Here is a 14582-nt window from a genome sequence, read left to right as displayed (position 1 = left end):
ATACTGAATTATTTATTGTTTTAATGTGCCGCTGTATTCTGTTTGTTCCCATTTTCTTTAGGATTCAGCATAAGTAAAATAAGAATACGTGGTTTTCTTATTTGTAATCAATTTTGGGTTTCAAGGTCAATGTTAAGATTGTTTCAGGAAAGAAATCGAATATGCCTTTTTTTTTAATGTTCTGAAACAGTTTTAAATGCATTGGAATTATCTATTCTATAACGGATTATTATGTCTGATGGGGAGGGTAGTTTGTTGACAATTTTTATGTCTTCAATTGTAATTGGTACGTTTGATTTTCTGTTTCTTCTAAGGCTGTTTTGGCATATTTTCTAGAAATTTATACACTGCAACCACGTTTTAAAAATTATTTTGCATATCGTTGAAGAAAGTAATATCTTTTCATTTTCTCTTCATTCGTCGTTCCAGACGTTGCTGCCGCCGCGCAGCTTCTGAGAGCAGTTGCGGGAACTCACCCCTGAGAGAACAACCGAGCTCAGAACAGAAACCCGAGCGGAGGCGCCACGCGGCTTCCGTCGAACTCTCAGGGTTGCAGCAGCGCGCGCCGTCTCAGCGAGGGTATTTAAAGTTCACGGGAACCAGAGATGCAGCAGGATGAAGAAACCAAGGCACTGGGCCTAGAGCAAAAGGGAGACTGCAGAGCGACAGGCCGCGGCGACGGGATTCAGCCAGGGGTGTGTGAGCACAGGAGCCGCTGCGGGGACGGCCAACATTGCACCCCATTCCCCTGCCTCCCCCCAGCGCTCCCCGCTCCCTCCAGCGCCCGGTTAAGAGAGAAACGCATAAGAGGAATATTTATTAAATAGATCTTTTCCCTCGCTCTGTCGTTCTCCCTGCTGTGGACTCTTGATTTCCTAAATTATGGTCTCTTCTGATTCAGAACATTTTAAGGCTGGAAGAACCTGGGAACTCATCCGGCAAAGCTTGGAGGTCAGCGCTCCCACTGCTCCATGCTCTGAGATTCCACCCCTACCCCCAACCTTAGTGTCCTTCGTCCTGACTTGAGGTTCTTAGATGGTCACCAGAGAACCTCGAGCCCATGAACTTTGCGAGTCTTTAAAAGGCCTGAGATCCTTAAAAGGCTGCCCAAATGGTTGAAAACCACTGGGACCAAGATGGGGCCTCCCCATTTTTTTGCCCAGCCACTATTAGCATGCCTCCCGTGCATTTTAGCGCTTCCATCCAACCCCGTCCCCCCTTAGGGATTCTGTCACATTCTTCTCCCCTCACCTCCGATCTCAAAACGGTGGGTGGTCAGCACCGAATATAAGTAGCACTCCTGAGTCCTATGATATTAATTAGTCCCAAGACATTGTTTTATGCAGATGTTTTTAAATGACAAATGCGTATATGCTCCTCCTGGCTACCACCCCCTTCAGACATTGCAAAAGCAAATTCAGTAATAATTGAAAAGTTCCTGCACCCCCAATTCAATTCCTAAAAGAAAAATATGCACACCGACAGTTTGGCATGTATTCCTCAAAGCTACTTAAAAGTGAATATGTCATTATGTGTACTTCTGGAATTGTATTTCCAGAAACGGAAACTGCTATAGATTATTGCTCAGCAGCATACATTTTATGTCATTTAGTACCTGTCTGTTTTATTCTTTTCGATGGTTATGTGGTAGTACAACTAAATTGATGTACTGTAATTTTTTTAACCAGCCTTATCTTAACCCTCTATTTCAAACACTACCTTGAAAATTCTTTGATGTTCTTGTGCAAAACTTAGTGAACTTATGCAAGTATTTCTGTAAAATAGAGTTTCAGAAGTGGAAGAGCTGAGTGATGATAGCCCTCTTTTTTAAAGGTCGGGTTTATTGATGTTTATAATTTGCATACAGTAAAACTTAACTTTTTATATGCACAGTTGGATGAGTTTTGGCAAACACATATAGTCATGTAAAGACCACTACAAATGAGATATGCATTTCCAGCACCCTCCCCCAATTTTCCCCTTGCTCCTTTTTAGTCATCTTTTCCCTCTACTCCCAGCACCTGTCAATCTCTAATATGATTTTTTACTTTATCTTTTGCTTTTTCTGGGATGAAATAATTTGGGTCTGTTTTCCAGTTTCTTTCACTTGGCATACTGCTTTCGAGATTCATTTATGTTGTGTGTATTAGTGGTCTTTTCTTTATATTGCTGAGTACCACCACATGGATGTACCACAATTTGCTTATCCACTCACCAGATGAAGAACAATTGCGTTGTTTTTAGCTTTTGCTCATTATGATTAAAGCCGATATAAACATTCATGTATAGGTGGACGTGTTTTCACTTTTCTTGAGTAAATATCTGGAAGGAGGATTATGGGATCATAGAGCAAATATATGTTTAGCTTTGTAAGAAACTGCCAAACTGTTTTTCCAAGTGGCTGTACCATTTTGCATGGTGACTGGCAATACATGAGAATACTAATTGCTCCACATGCTCATCAACACTTGGTATTATTAGGTTTCTAATTTTTTAGTCTTTCCCACTCTAATAGGTGTGTAGTAGTATTTTATTGTAGCTTTAATTTGAATTTTCCTAATGACTCCTGATATTGAGATCTTTTCAGGTCCTTATTTGTCCTCTGTATATCTTCTTTGTTGAAGAGTAAATTCAAACCTTTCCCCCATTTTCGTGGAGGTAGGAGGATAGTATTGTTTCACTATTGTTGAATTGTAAGAGTTCTCTGCATGTATTTTCTGAGTCTGAGGCTTGCCCTTTTATTAACAACAGTACCTTTCGAAGAGCAGAAGTTTTTAATTTTGACGAAGTCCAATTTATCAATTTTTCTTTTATGGTTTACATTTTCTATGTCCTCTTTGTAAAATCCTTGCCTAACTCATATGGATTTTATCTTATGTTTCTAAGGTTTTGCTTTTAGAACTTTTAGTTTTAGGTTTTATTTAAGCCTATGAGCCATTGTGAGTTAATTTTTCTAAATAGTATGAGGGAAGGACTGAGATTCATTTGGCACATGCCGTTCAATTGCACCATTTGTTCAAAACTTTCCTTTGCCTCCTAGGGGATTCACTGAATCACCTTGGCAACTTCAGTGAACATCAGTTGACTATATATGTGTGAGTCTATTTTTGAAGTCTGATATCTACTTTTTAAATGTGATAAATGATGTGCCTATTTGCCCTCCAAAAAGGCAACTTATCCTCCCACCAGAAGTGTGTGACAGCGACTTTACAGCTGAATCCCAGGAACAGAAGTGGGGTTCCGCGCTCCAGTCCCTTGCCTCGGCCCAAACACAGCTCTTCTTAAAGTCTCATGAGCTGATACCGCCTCACACCTTGGTCGCAGGTAGCTTACAAACTACTGTTTTCAACGGAAAACTCTTTACGACTAAGTCAATTCACTTTACCACGTCGGATCCTGCAAGGCAGCTGCTCTGTTGTACAAGTGAGTTCAAGTCTCAGCCGGACCCCGCGGGGTTTTGCGTTTTCCTCTCCGGTAACTGCCCATTTCTCCCCTTTTCTGAGTAAAACTCTTCTCCAGCTTAATGATATACTTAGTTCCAGGAGTGAGAAAGTTATTCTTCAAAGCAAAGGAGTTCTCAAGACGTAACGTGACCCAACCTGGGCGGAGCCCTGAGCAACTCTGAAATGGGCACCGCCCTTAGGACGTTTGCAAACTCCCCGGGAGCGGGTGCAAAGGGCCGGAAAGTAACCTCTCCCGACACAGAGACCCCGCTGCCTCCGAGCCTCCGAGGGGGCGCTCTCCCCGCGGCCGGCCCTGTCCCGAAGCCTGCTCGCCGGTGCGCGGAGCAACTAACTAGGGTTGCTGGATTTGTGCATAAATCTTTTTTGTTCTTTATCTGAAATTCAAATGTAACGGGGCGTTTTGTATTTTATCTGGCAATCCTGCCTCAGACCTCGGGCCGGGGCGGGCTTTCTTCGCTGCGGGACACGCGTCCTCGGTCACTTCATCTGTCTGAGAGAAGACCGCCTAATTCACCGAGATCATTCAGGCGAGTCTACCTCCTGCCCTTCCTTCCCCACCAACGCCCCAACCCCATCCTGGAGACGTCTGAAAAACCAGCGCAGGTCCCTGCCATTCAAGCGCTCAGCCTTCCAGGAGGGGAGAAAAACTGTCCTTGTGGCGCGCGCGTGTGTGTGTGTGTGTGTGAGTAAAAGTGTGTGTTTGAGTGTGTGTGTGAGTGAGTGTGCGTGTGAGTAAAAGTGTGTGTTTGAGTGTGTGTGAGTGTAAAAGTGTGTGTTTGAGTGTGTGTGTGCGTGTGAGTGTGTGAGTGTGAGTGTGAGTTAAAGTGTGTGTTTGAGTGTGTGTGAGTGAGTGTGCGTGTGAGTGTGTGCGTGTGAGTGTGTGAGTGTGAGTGTGTGCGCGCGCACGCTGTGGAGCTGCGGGGTGCCGGTGCGGGATAGAACACCCTCTAATTTTCGCCATTGTCCCCGCCTGGTCTCTTAGGCCTCCTTGGACCCCGCTGAAATGGCGGAAACCTCTGCCTGCGTCCTCTCCAAAGGTTCCCAGAAGCCCCCATCTGAAGCAGCCTATTCGAAAATAGTTCCTGAAGCTGAGGCTCAGGGACAGGAAATGTCCACTGAAAAAGTAAAAACCTATCTAGATGGAAATAAAGGAAATCTCCTATTGAAAAACTAAAACCAAAACCAATCAACTAAACAAACCAAAAAACACCCAATGTTGCTGATATCAGGCTGGGAGGACCGACTCAGATGAGTCAGGTGCAAAATGACAGGAAACACTGTTTTCTTCCAAATAATGCAGCAGCTGTAAGTGTCACAGCAATCACCTGTTTGAGTGACTACTGCCTTCTTAGGACGCCCCAGATCCGCTTTGTTACACCCTTCTATTACTGGGGATACCTAAAACCACCCTCTCCTCATGACAATGCCCAATCCTTACTTAATCACCCCTGCTGCTACTCCAGACCCCATCCCCGCTTATTTTAGAGTCTCCTCGGAATCCTTTAAAGGAACGTAAATCTTAGGAAAGATACTTTTCTCCTTCCTCTTGCTGAGCGGCATTTCCTGGTTATTATGGAGCATCTCGTCACTTCACTGATTCAATAAATTTGATTTTGTCAGACTACAGGTTTGTTCCTGATGGTTGGCTGGTATCTTTAACATCATATTAGCTTGCTCTGTAGATTGTCACTATGTGGACAGAAAAAATAGGGGCTAGAGGATTAATCTTGGCAGAGCTGTTCAGGATAGACACTCATGATGTTGGAATGATGGGAGAAAAGTGCATTCTGAGGGAGAGATGATTTTACCAAAGAGGATAAAATCTAGATTAACCATGTTTTTGAAGGAAAGAAAAAGATGAAACAAAACTAGAGCACTAGTTTCAAACTTTAGCACAGGTCAGGATCACCTAGAGATCTTGTTAAAGCACGAATTGCTGGGCCCCAGTCCTAGAGGAATCTTGTATTTCTTTTCTTTCTTTTTTTTTTTTTTTGGTGACTGGTAAGGGGATCGCAACACACACCGCGCTCAGCCAGTGAGCACACTGGCCATCCCTGTATAGGATCCGAACCCATGGTGAGAGCGCTCTGCACTCCCAGCGCGGCACTCTCCCAAGTGCGCCACAGGGTCGGCCCAGGAATGTTGTATTTCTAACAAGTTTCCAGGAGATGATGATGACGCTGTTGCTCTGGGGACCACACTTTTGACCACACTTTGGCTGAACTACAGCAATCTCATCTGTATGTAAGAGCTCATGCTTTGAATCTAATGATATGATGTCAGATTTAGACATTTTAAATTGTCGTTTTCATAAAACAATCCAATCAAACCACACAAGAGGAACCCCAACAATTCCTAAAGTCCATTAAATCTTGAATATTTAATCAGCCCAATTTACAAACTGCTAGTGGTTACTCAGAAAGTCTGTGATAAACCAAAGCCACTAGTCTTATGAGAACCCAGAATTCCTAATCATTTCCTTCTTACTGTGGGTGTTCGTGCTTCCCTCTAGATGATCCGTGACAATGCAAGTTGAAATAATGATTCCTCTTACAAGGGCTGCATAAACAGGCATAGTCTGATCTTCTGTCCATTGTGTTGGCTGGGAGTGTAAATCAACACAACTCCTATGGAGGAAAGATGACAATATCTTACAAATGAATATACCCTAGAACACAGTATGTCCACTCCTAGACATTTATATTACAGATATAAACACACATGCAAAATGGTGTATCCAAAATTGTACATACATATAATTATATTTAGGTATATAATTATATAATTATATTTAGACATAGATATGGATTTATTTACCTGTTTCAACAAGGAACATCTATGTATATTGTCTTGTAACATGCTCTTTTTCACTTAACAATATATCTTGGGGAGCTTTATTTTCTTATATATGCATACTTTGTTTCTGGAAGGATATATGAGGATACATGAGGATACAGTGTCCTACTGGTGGAAAGGGTAATTGGTGACAAAATTTTGGATACTTTTTGAATCATGTGAATGCAGTACTTATCCAAAAATGGAAATAATAAAATAAATGAAGAAATATAAATTTTTTTTTTCTCTAAAGATCAGCCGAGATGGAAGCCACAAGTAGAAACTACACAATACTAACATTCTTTGCTTTGCTCAGGAAGAAATCCTTAGTCCTAAATGGGAATGTTGTGTGGAATGCACTTTTTGGTTCTGTCATATCTCTTAGAAAAGAGACACACACTCCTCCTTGTCAGAGAGAGGGATCACAGACAGTAATGCCTGCTTTCCAAGTTAGCATAAAAGATAATAGATGAAAACTGCAGTCGAGGAAAATTGGCCTGAAAATGCCTTAAATAACCCATAAAGTTTAGTATAATAATTTTGTGTATATAACTCTACAGATTATTTTTTATCAGGTACTTTAAATTTGTTAGGTAATGCTTTTCTATGATCCTCAAGTGATTCTTCAGTTCTTTTCTCAGTGGGGAATCCCTGCTAAGCAAAAGTTGTGAGGGAATGCAAAAACATGAATCAAATAAATCGTTCACAGCCCTCATAAGTGCTACTGAGGAAGCAGAGAACAGGGAAGACTACAAGGAACTATTCAGCTGGGTGGTGAGTAAGGAATTAACTCACCAAAGCAAAGTTATTATCCAGATCAAAAAAGTGGGACTCAGCCAGCCGACGAGGATGGGATTCGAACCCACGCGTGCAGAGCACAATGGATTAGCAGTCCATCGCCTTAACCACTCGGCCACCTCGTCACGTGGAAGCCTGCCTTATTCAATTTCTTCCTCCGTGCGGTGCTCCCAGACTTTTTGTTAACAATATCAGAGTATGTAATCGCCCTTGAATCCTTTCCACTACAGACTGAGTCGGGTATCTTAAAGCACATTTCACAACCACCACAAAATATTTTAGAATGGTGAAGTTATTTGGTTTCTGATAACAGGTTGAACCTGATAACCCGATAGCAACCTGATAACAAGTTGAACCGGTGCCAGACACACACTGTCGGACTCGTCGACCCTGCACCGGGCTCCAGCCAGCCGCCCCGCGGGGCCCTGGAGACATAACGCTGAGACTTTCACCGGGCCCCTCTGCAGCCGTATTCTGCATTCGAGGGTCCGATTTCCCTGCCTCCCGATCGAAACTTCTCCGATCTTGTTTTTTGTGAGGTATCAGAAACCTGGCTCTGGGATTCCTTTTATTTGCTTCTGAAATATGCTCGACAGCCAGGAGACGCCCCCACTTTCTCTTTTATTATTTTCTCTAGGACTTGGTATTGATCAGTTTATGATAAATCAGCAACAGGTGAGAACGTGTTTTGAAAAGAAGCAGAGAAGCGCCGGCGCCCCGATGGGGTTGCTGTGGCTTTGGTCAGGACCCCGGGAGAAAGGCAGTCTTCTGGAAGGGCAAGACGGCGCAGCCTGCCTTCTGCCAACGCTGGGAAGGGCGGGCGGGCGGGGTGGTGACCCCTGGTGCAGGCGTCAGGAGGCAGAGTTCTGGATGTGGCTCTTTCCTAAGCCACATCACTAACTCCAGTTCCCACTTGGAAAGCCAAACCGAGTAACCTCTGCCGTCCTTCCAGCTCTAACCACCTCAGTGATGAAATGACCACCCGGAAAAGAAGCCTCTTCCACTCGTGAGAGTCTGTGTGCCTTTTGATTTAGCGCAGAATCTTGGAGGGGGGAATTTTCCTTACCAAAATGTTGGTGCCTTCTCCCTTCCTATGAACAGTCTTACCTCTGTTCTCAGCTTCGTTGGGAGGGACTCCTTTTTTTCTCATCCATGTTTCTTCACGGAATTTAAAATACATCACAACACTACCATCAGGGACACTTCATTCACAATATTGAATGAAACAGTCTTTATTGTTCCTTTGAGTGGGGTAAGTATATTGCAGTTTTTCTTACACTTCGAATCATCCACTATGCCTTACACTCACCCTTCAGAGATTCAAGGGGAACCTCATTTCTTAACTTCAGAATTAGTAACTAGGGGAAGCTTCGAGGGAGGAATTTCTGCTGTTAATTCAATAGAGTTTCACTGAACTTTGACTTAGACCCCTCTCCCTCCAACAACAGAGCATGGAATATATTTGTTTTGGTCATCACATTACACCACTGCCAGAGTAAGCAAACAATGACTATTGTTAAATGAACTAACGAAGCATTCTAGATTTAATACAAAATCTAAGGACCGGAATTAAGTTACCTAGAAAGAATATTTTCAATTATTTGAACCTCTTGGGATATATACACACACACACACTCTCTCCCTTAAATATAGTACAGTGGATTTAATAGTTAAATATTAAAAACTACTCAATGTTCACCTAAATAGAATGCTTAAATAACGTATGATTAACAAAACATCACAGTGGTATGTGAGCATTAATAAAAATAGTACAGATCTATATGTAGTAAATTACAAATATTATCCCACTGTTAAGTTTTAAAAAGGGGGCGGGTTGCAAGAACAATATATATAGCATTTGTGTTTTACATGATAAGCTGTGAGAGTTTCGTTTTTTAACATTGATGAGGCTACTTAGCTTTAGCCTCAATTTTATGAAAGTCCTAAATTAGACTTTTCACGTTATCAAAAGTAGTATTATCTATATATATGTATATCTGTGTATGTATTATACATACAACCATTGTATAATTTTTTTTAAGTTAAATTAAGAGTTTTGAATATATCCCAATATTTTGAAATCTTATTTGGCATTTATTGTTTATATACTGGGAATGAAGATGGCCTGAACCTTTTGCAACTTCTGGAAGGCTCTGATTACATAAACATAAAAAATATCCTGAAGGACATATACCAATTGTTAACAGTTGGTATATCTCTAAGAGAGAGACAATAAAGCTTTTAGACTTTCTATATTTAACAGTTTTTGCAAGATTTTATTTTACTTTTTTCTTTATCATGAGTACATGTTACTTAGTAATTAAATTTTTAAAAGTAAAGATAAGCTTAAATTATTTAAAGGCAGAAGAATAGTGAAGAGAGCCAAATGCTGTTCAGAAATGAAGATATTAGGAAATGACCTCTAGATTTAACGAAATCCATTTTTATGGATGACAGGATGGAGTTTCATCTTAACATCTTACAGTTCGAGCTGGCAGACCATACCCATAATAGGTCTAATTCCACAGACTACTTCCCGACAGAGGAAAACATTCTTTTAATTGTGCTCTATAACATAGTGATTGTAATTGCTATGTTTTACCCCAAACTCCTGCCTTCTTCCTACCAAAGCTTCCTAATCTCGTTTCTTAATTCTTACTAAACTACAGGGGATCAGGGCAATAATTCCCCACCTTTTCTCAGTACAGATATGGGTTACATTCCTATTTCCACAAGGAGAGCATATGATTTCCAGGAAAATATACCTGATTACAAACCCATACGAACAGCATTCTCATTCAGTGCCCTGCATTAATCTCCTGCGTCAGCCCCTTTCCCTCATAACATGCTTATCAACCTGACCCTTCAGCTCTGAAGCCTTTGAGATGATCTCACAGTCCTCTGTGCTGATCTTCCAGTTTTTCTCCCCTTTACTACATGAACAGATGTGGCTAAATCACCAAGTTGTCTGGGGGTTTGACTATTCAAGCTTGGACCATCTTTGTTAAGATCATTTTTAATATTTAGTAGATGCAGATAGATGAGAGACTGCAGCAAATCTACCAGGAAACAAACTGGCACTTTGAGCATGATGAAATCTCACCATCCATTCATAAATTCTGTCAACATTTATTTAACAAATGTCTTTTCTATTCCATTCACTGTGCTATGCCCAGTGTATACTGTCTAATGGGGAAGACAGACACTGAAACAAAAAAGAACAAAAATAAGTACATGATGACAAGTCTTATTAAAGGATATAGGAAAATGTGCAAAACATCATGAGAGAAACCACAGAGGGGAATTAATTTAAAATGGGAGATTAGGAAAGCTGTCTCTGAATAGATCCTTTGGGTGAATGGGTGACATTTAGAATAAAACCTGAGGGAAGTAGGAGATAGAGGGAAAATGGAGCAAAGGGTATTCCAGTGAAGAGCATGTGTGAAGGTCCCAGAGCAAAAGAAGCTGGAAAAATTAGAAAAATCGAGAGAAGGCCACTGTGGCCTCAAAAGAAACAAGCAGGAGAAATGGCACTGGAGAAGTTGGCCAAATCTTACAGGCATTAGACACCATGTTTGGGGTTTAAATACTACCCAGATTGTAATGGGAACCTACGGAAGCTTTGTAAGTAGGGAAGAAGGTGATATGTTTAATATTTCTGGAAGATCATTCTGGCTGCCCTGGAGAGACTAGGTGGCAAGATGTGAGAAGACCAGTTGGGAAACCATAGCAGCAGTCAGCATGAGAGATGGTGGCAGCTTGGACTAGAAAAGGCAATAGGAATGGAGAGAGGTGGAGGCCTCCAAGATATATTTTGGAGATAAAATCATGGAGACATAGGGCTGACAGGTTATCTCACTTGGGAGAGTGCAGTGTTGATAACACCAAGGTCAAGGGTTCATATCCCCTTATCAGCCAGCTGCCAAAATAAAATAAAACAAAATTGTGGAGACCTGATGATGATTTGGATACACACTGTGAAGGACAAGTAGGGTGAGCAACTCATCCTGATTTGCTGGAAACTTTCCCATTTAAGCACAGAAAGTTCCACATCTCTGGGAGCCTCGTCAGTCTCAGGCGACAGGGAAAGACCAAGGAGTCTCATGCTTCCGGCTTCAGAAGTGGGACAAATAGAAGTAGTGTTTATTGAAATTGGGAAAACCGAAGGAGTAGCAGGTATTGTGGGAATGACGATTTAGCTTTTGCATGTTAAGACTGATCATAAATTTAGGCAGGCCAAATGTCTGAAGTAGGATGTTTTTTCCTTCATCTTAGAGTAAGAGGAAGAATTTGTTTCTTTAAAGGACTGTAGGAAATGTCAGATTTATATCTATAATAGGGAACTCTCTTTTCTCATTCAAGTTTTTAACTACGAATGGTAAATATTCTGGAATTCCTCTTTGTTGGAGCAGATTTAATGTATTGATTCCTTGGTTTATTTCCCATTTTTAATGATTCTATTCTTTACTTTGCCTATTTATTTAAATACTGCTAGGTTAAGTTGTACATATTAATTATTCAAAATAATAGGAAGAACTTTTGAAAACCTTTCACCTTGCAAAAGTTTTGACAATTTGTTTGAATCCACTTTAACTGGAATAAAAATAATTTATTAGTTGATGTTTTCCTAACAAAGGTAGCAGGATCAAAGATCTTAAGTGTAAGCCTTTTAAAAGGGAATGTGTTTTGACTAAAATAGTGTTCTGGGTTAATTATAAAGAGCAATACGTGAAATCTAGGGAAAGCAAACTTTTAGGAGACAAGCTCAAGGCATTCAAGTAGAGCACAGAAATGAAGAAAATGCCATACATTGTCATGAACATGAATACTTAGGTGACTCTGTTCTTCAACTATATTTCTGATTAAGTTCAGATTAAATAGGGATAAGATTAGTATTTAACTTGATCCTTCAAAGGGAAATTATCTTGCTGACCGAGTAAACAAAATTCTGCCATACCAACTTGGTGCACTTAAGTCATTCACCTGATCCTTTAAGTCCATTCAAAGAAAATTACCACACTAATCAAAATATGATAAAACAAAGAAATCTGAAGAAGACATTTTTTTTCTTATTAGACATTCCCACTAAAAAAGCAGTGCATATATTTTAAAATTCTATTTCTATTACATATTGAAGCCTTTATGGATAAAATGATATGATACCTGAATTTTGCTATAAAATACATGAGGAAAATGGTTGGGATGTATACAAAATGAGAGTGGCAAACTATTGCTAATTCTTGCAGTTGGGTGATGAATATATGAAGCCACATTATGTAATTTCTTCTACTTATTGTATTTTTGAGAATTTCATAGTAGAAAATTATAAAATGTTTGTTTTATTGCATAAATATGCCAGATGTTGCTGTCCATGCACCTAAGAAATTAAAAAAAATGGTCAGGGAGAGTATAAGTAGATAAGCAAATACATATAAAAGGGGACTTCAAAAAATTAAGAGAAAAATTAAATTAGAAAATGAAAATAAAAAGTATAAACTTTATTTCTCAACATAAGCACCGTCAAGTTCCAGACACTTTTGTAAGCAATGATACCAGCCATTAAGTCCATCCCTAAAGAACTGAGGTCCTGGGAATTTAACCATGTCAATGAAGTCTTTTTTACATTATTAACTGAAGAACAGTGGGTGCCCTTTAAAGATTTTTTTAAGATTAGGAAACAAGAAGAAATCAGAAGAGCCAAATCATGACTGTAAGGTGGATGCCTAATGATTTCCCACTGGAACTCTCACAAAATTGCCATTGTTTGATGAGAGGAATGAGTAGGATCATTGTTGTGGAGAAGGACTCTTTGGTGAAGCTTTCCTGGGTGTTTTTCTGCTAAAGCTTTGGCTAACTTTCTCAAAACACTCTCATGATAAGCAGGTGTTATCATTCTTCCGCTGTCCAGAAAGTCAGCAAGCAAAATGCCTTGACCATCGCCAAAAGCTGTTGCCATGATCTTTGCTCTTGACCGGTCTGCTTTTGCTTTGACTGGACCACTTCCACCTCTTGGTAGCCATGGCTTTGACTGCACTTTAGGACCATACTGCTAAAAACATATTTTATCTCCTGTTAAAATTCTTTTCAGAAATGCTTCAGGATCTTGATCCCACTTGTTTAAAATTTCCTTTTGAAAGCTCTGCTCTTGTCTGCAGCTGATCTGGGCACATCAGTTTTGGCACTCATCGAGTGGAAAGTTTGCTCAACTTTAATATTTCAGCCATAATTGTGTAAGCTGAACAAATTAAGATGTCTATTGTGTTGGTTATTGTTTCTGCTATTAATCGTTGGCCCTCTTCAATTAGGGCACAAGAAGATTAACTGTTTCCTCACAAATTGATGTGGATAGTCTGCTGCTGTGGGCTTACATCTTCAATATTGTCTCCTTCCTTCTTAAAAAGAGTTATCCTTTTGTAAACTGCTGATTTCTTTGGGGGTATTGTCTCCATAAATTTTCATAAAGCATCAATGATTTTACCATTCTTCCACCCAAGCTTCACCATAAATTTAATGCATGTCCTTGCTTCAATTTTAGCAGAATTCATGTTGCTCTGATAGGGTTCTTTTCAAACTGATGTCTTATCTTTCTTAGTGCCTCAAAATATATCCTGTTCAGACATGTTATAACAAGTTAGTACAAGTTTATTTTGGTGCAAAAAAAAAAAAAAAAATCCATGCATAATTTTTCATAATGCGCATTTTCCACGAACTTTTTGAAGACCCCTCACATAACTATGCTGACAAGAAAAGCCGAGGGAGAGGTTTAATACCCTATTTGTTGGAAATTCCTCCTGCACAGCCTAATGGAACATTGATAAAATCACAAAATTGAAAAACATCGCCATATATCACCAACTATGGGTGTCAAAGCTGCATTGAAATTGCTCACTTGTCCACAGGCCCCCAACACTTTGCCACCCCACCGACCGGGAAGACTCCTGGTTAGCAACGTCCCCACGCTCTAAATGCTGGCTTTTACTTTATCCCCGAGAACGCGCAGAAGGTGGTAGAGCACAAGTTAGCGGCAACGCCACTAAACCCAACATGCTCCTAGAGGGTTTGCAGAGGCGGAGGGTGTGTGTGTGGGGGTATGGGGTGGGAGGCTCTCTGTAGATTTACACAATTCTCCATCTTCCAAAATCTCTCATAACTGAGCAATAATAATAAAGACAAACACCTATATATCACGGGGACTCTGCTGAGCTCTTCCAAGCGCTTTGCACGCATTAATTCATGGATCCTAGAACCACCCTCAGGAGGTGGGGTCTCTTGTTTTTCTACCTGCTCAGGGTTACAAGGCAAAGACTAGCAGAGCTGCGGTTTTAACTCGGGCCATCTTTTGCCACAGCCCATGTTTTTAACTACCGTGTAGTATTTCAGATGTGAGAACTTGAAATTATTTTTTCCCAAAGCTCAGTGGAGACTCAATCCAGTTTGAGTGGTTTGAGACTGGGGAGGAGGGGAGGTGAAACCCTTGGTGCCAAA

At 40.5% G+C, this 14582-nt stretch overlaps 1 protein-coding gene and 1 non-coding gene across 2 annotated transcripts in view; one reads left to right on the top strand and one right to left on the bottom strand.

The window, feature by feature from the left end:
- The window catches only part of LOC134377893 (zinc finger protein 184), a 944311-nt gene that overhangs the window by 115743 nt on the left and 813986 nt on the right, over positions 1 to 14582 (top strand). The window lies entirely within an intron of this gene.
- On the bottom strand, positions 7141 to 7222 carry TRNAS-GCU (transfer RNA serine (anticodon GCU)). The gene has a single exon. It is a non-coding gene; the product is annotated as a tRNA-Ser (tRNA).

This window comes from Cynocephalus volans, chromosome 5, assembly GCF_027409185.1.
Source record: "Cynocephalus volans isolate mCynVol1 chromosome 5, mCynVol1.pri, whole genome shotgun sequence".
NCBI lineage: Eukaryota > Metazoa > Chordata > Mammalia > Dermoptera > Cynocephalidae > Cynocephalus > Cynocephalus volans.
The sequence above is the reverse complement of the archived record's forward strand: the minus strand, read 5'-3'. Positions and strand labels throughout refer to the sequence as shown.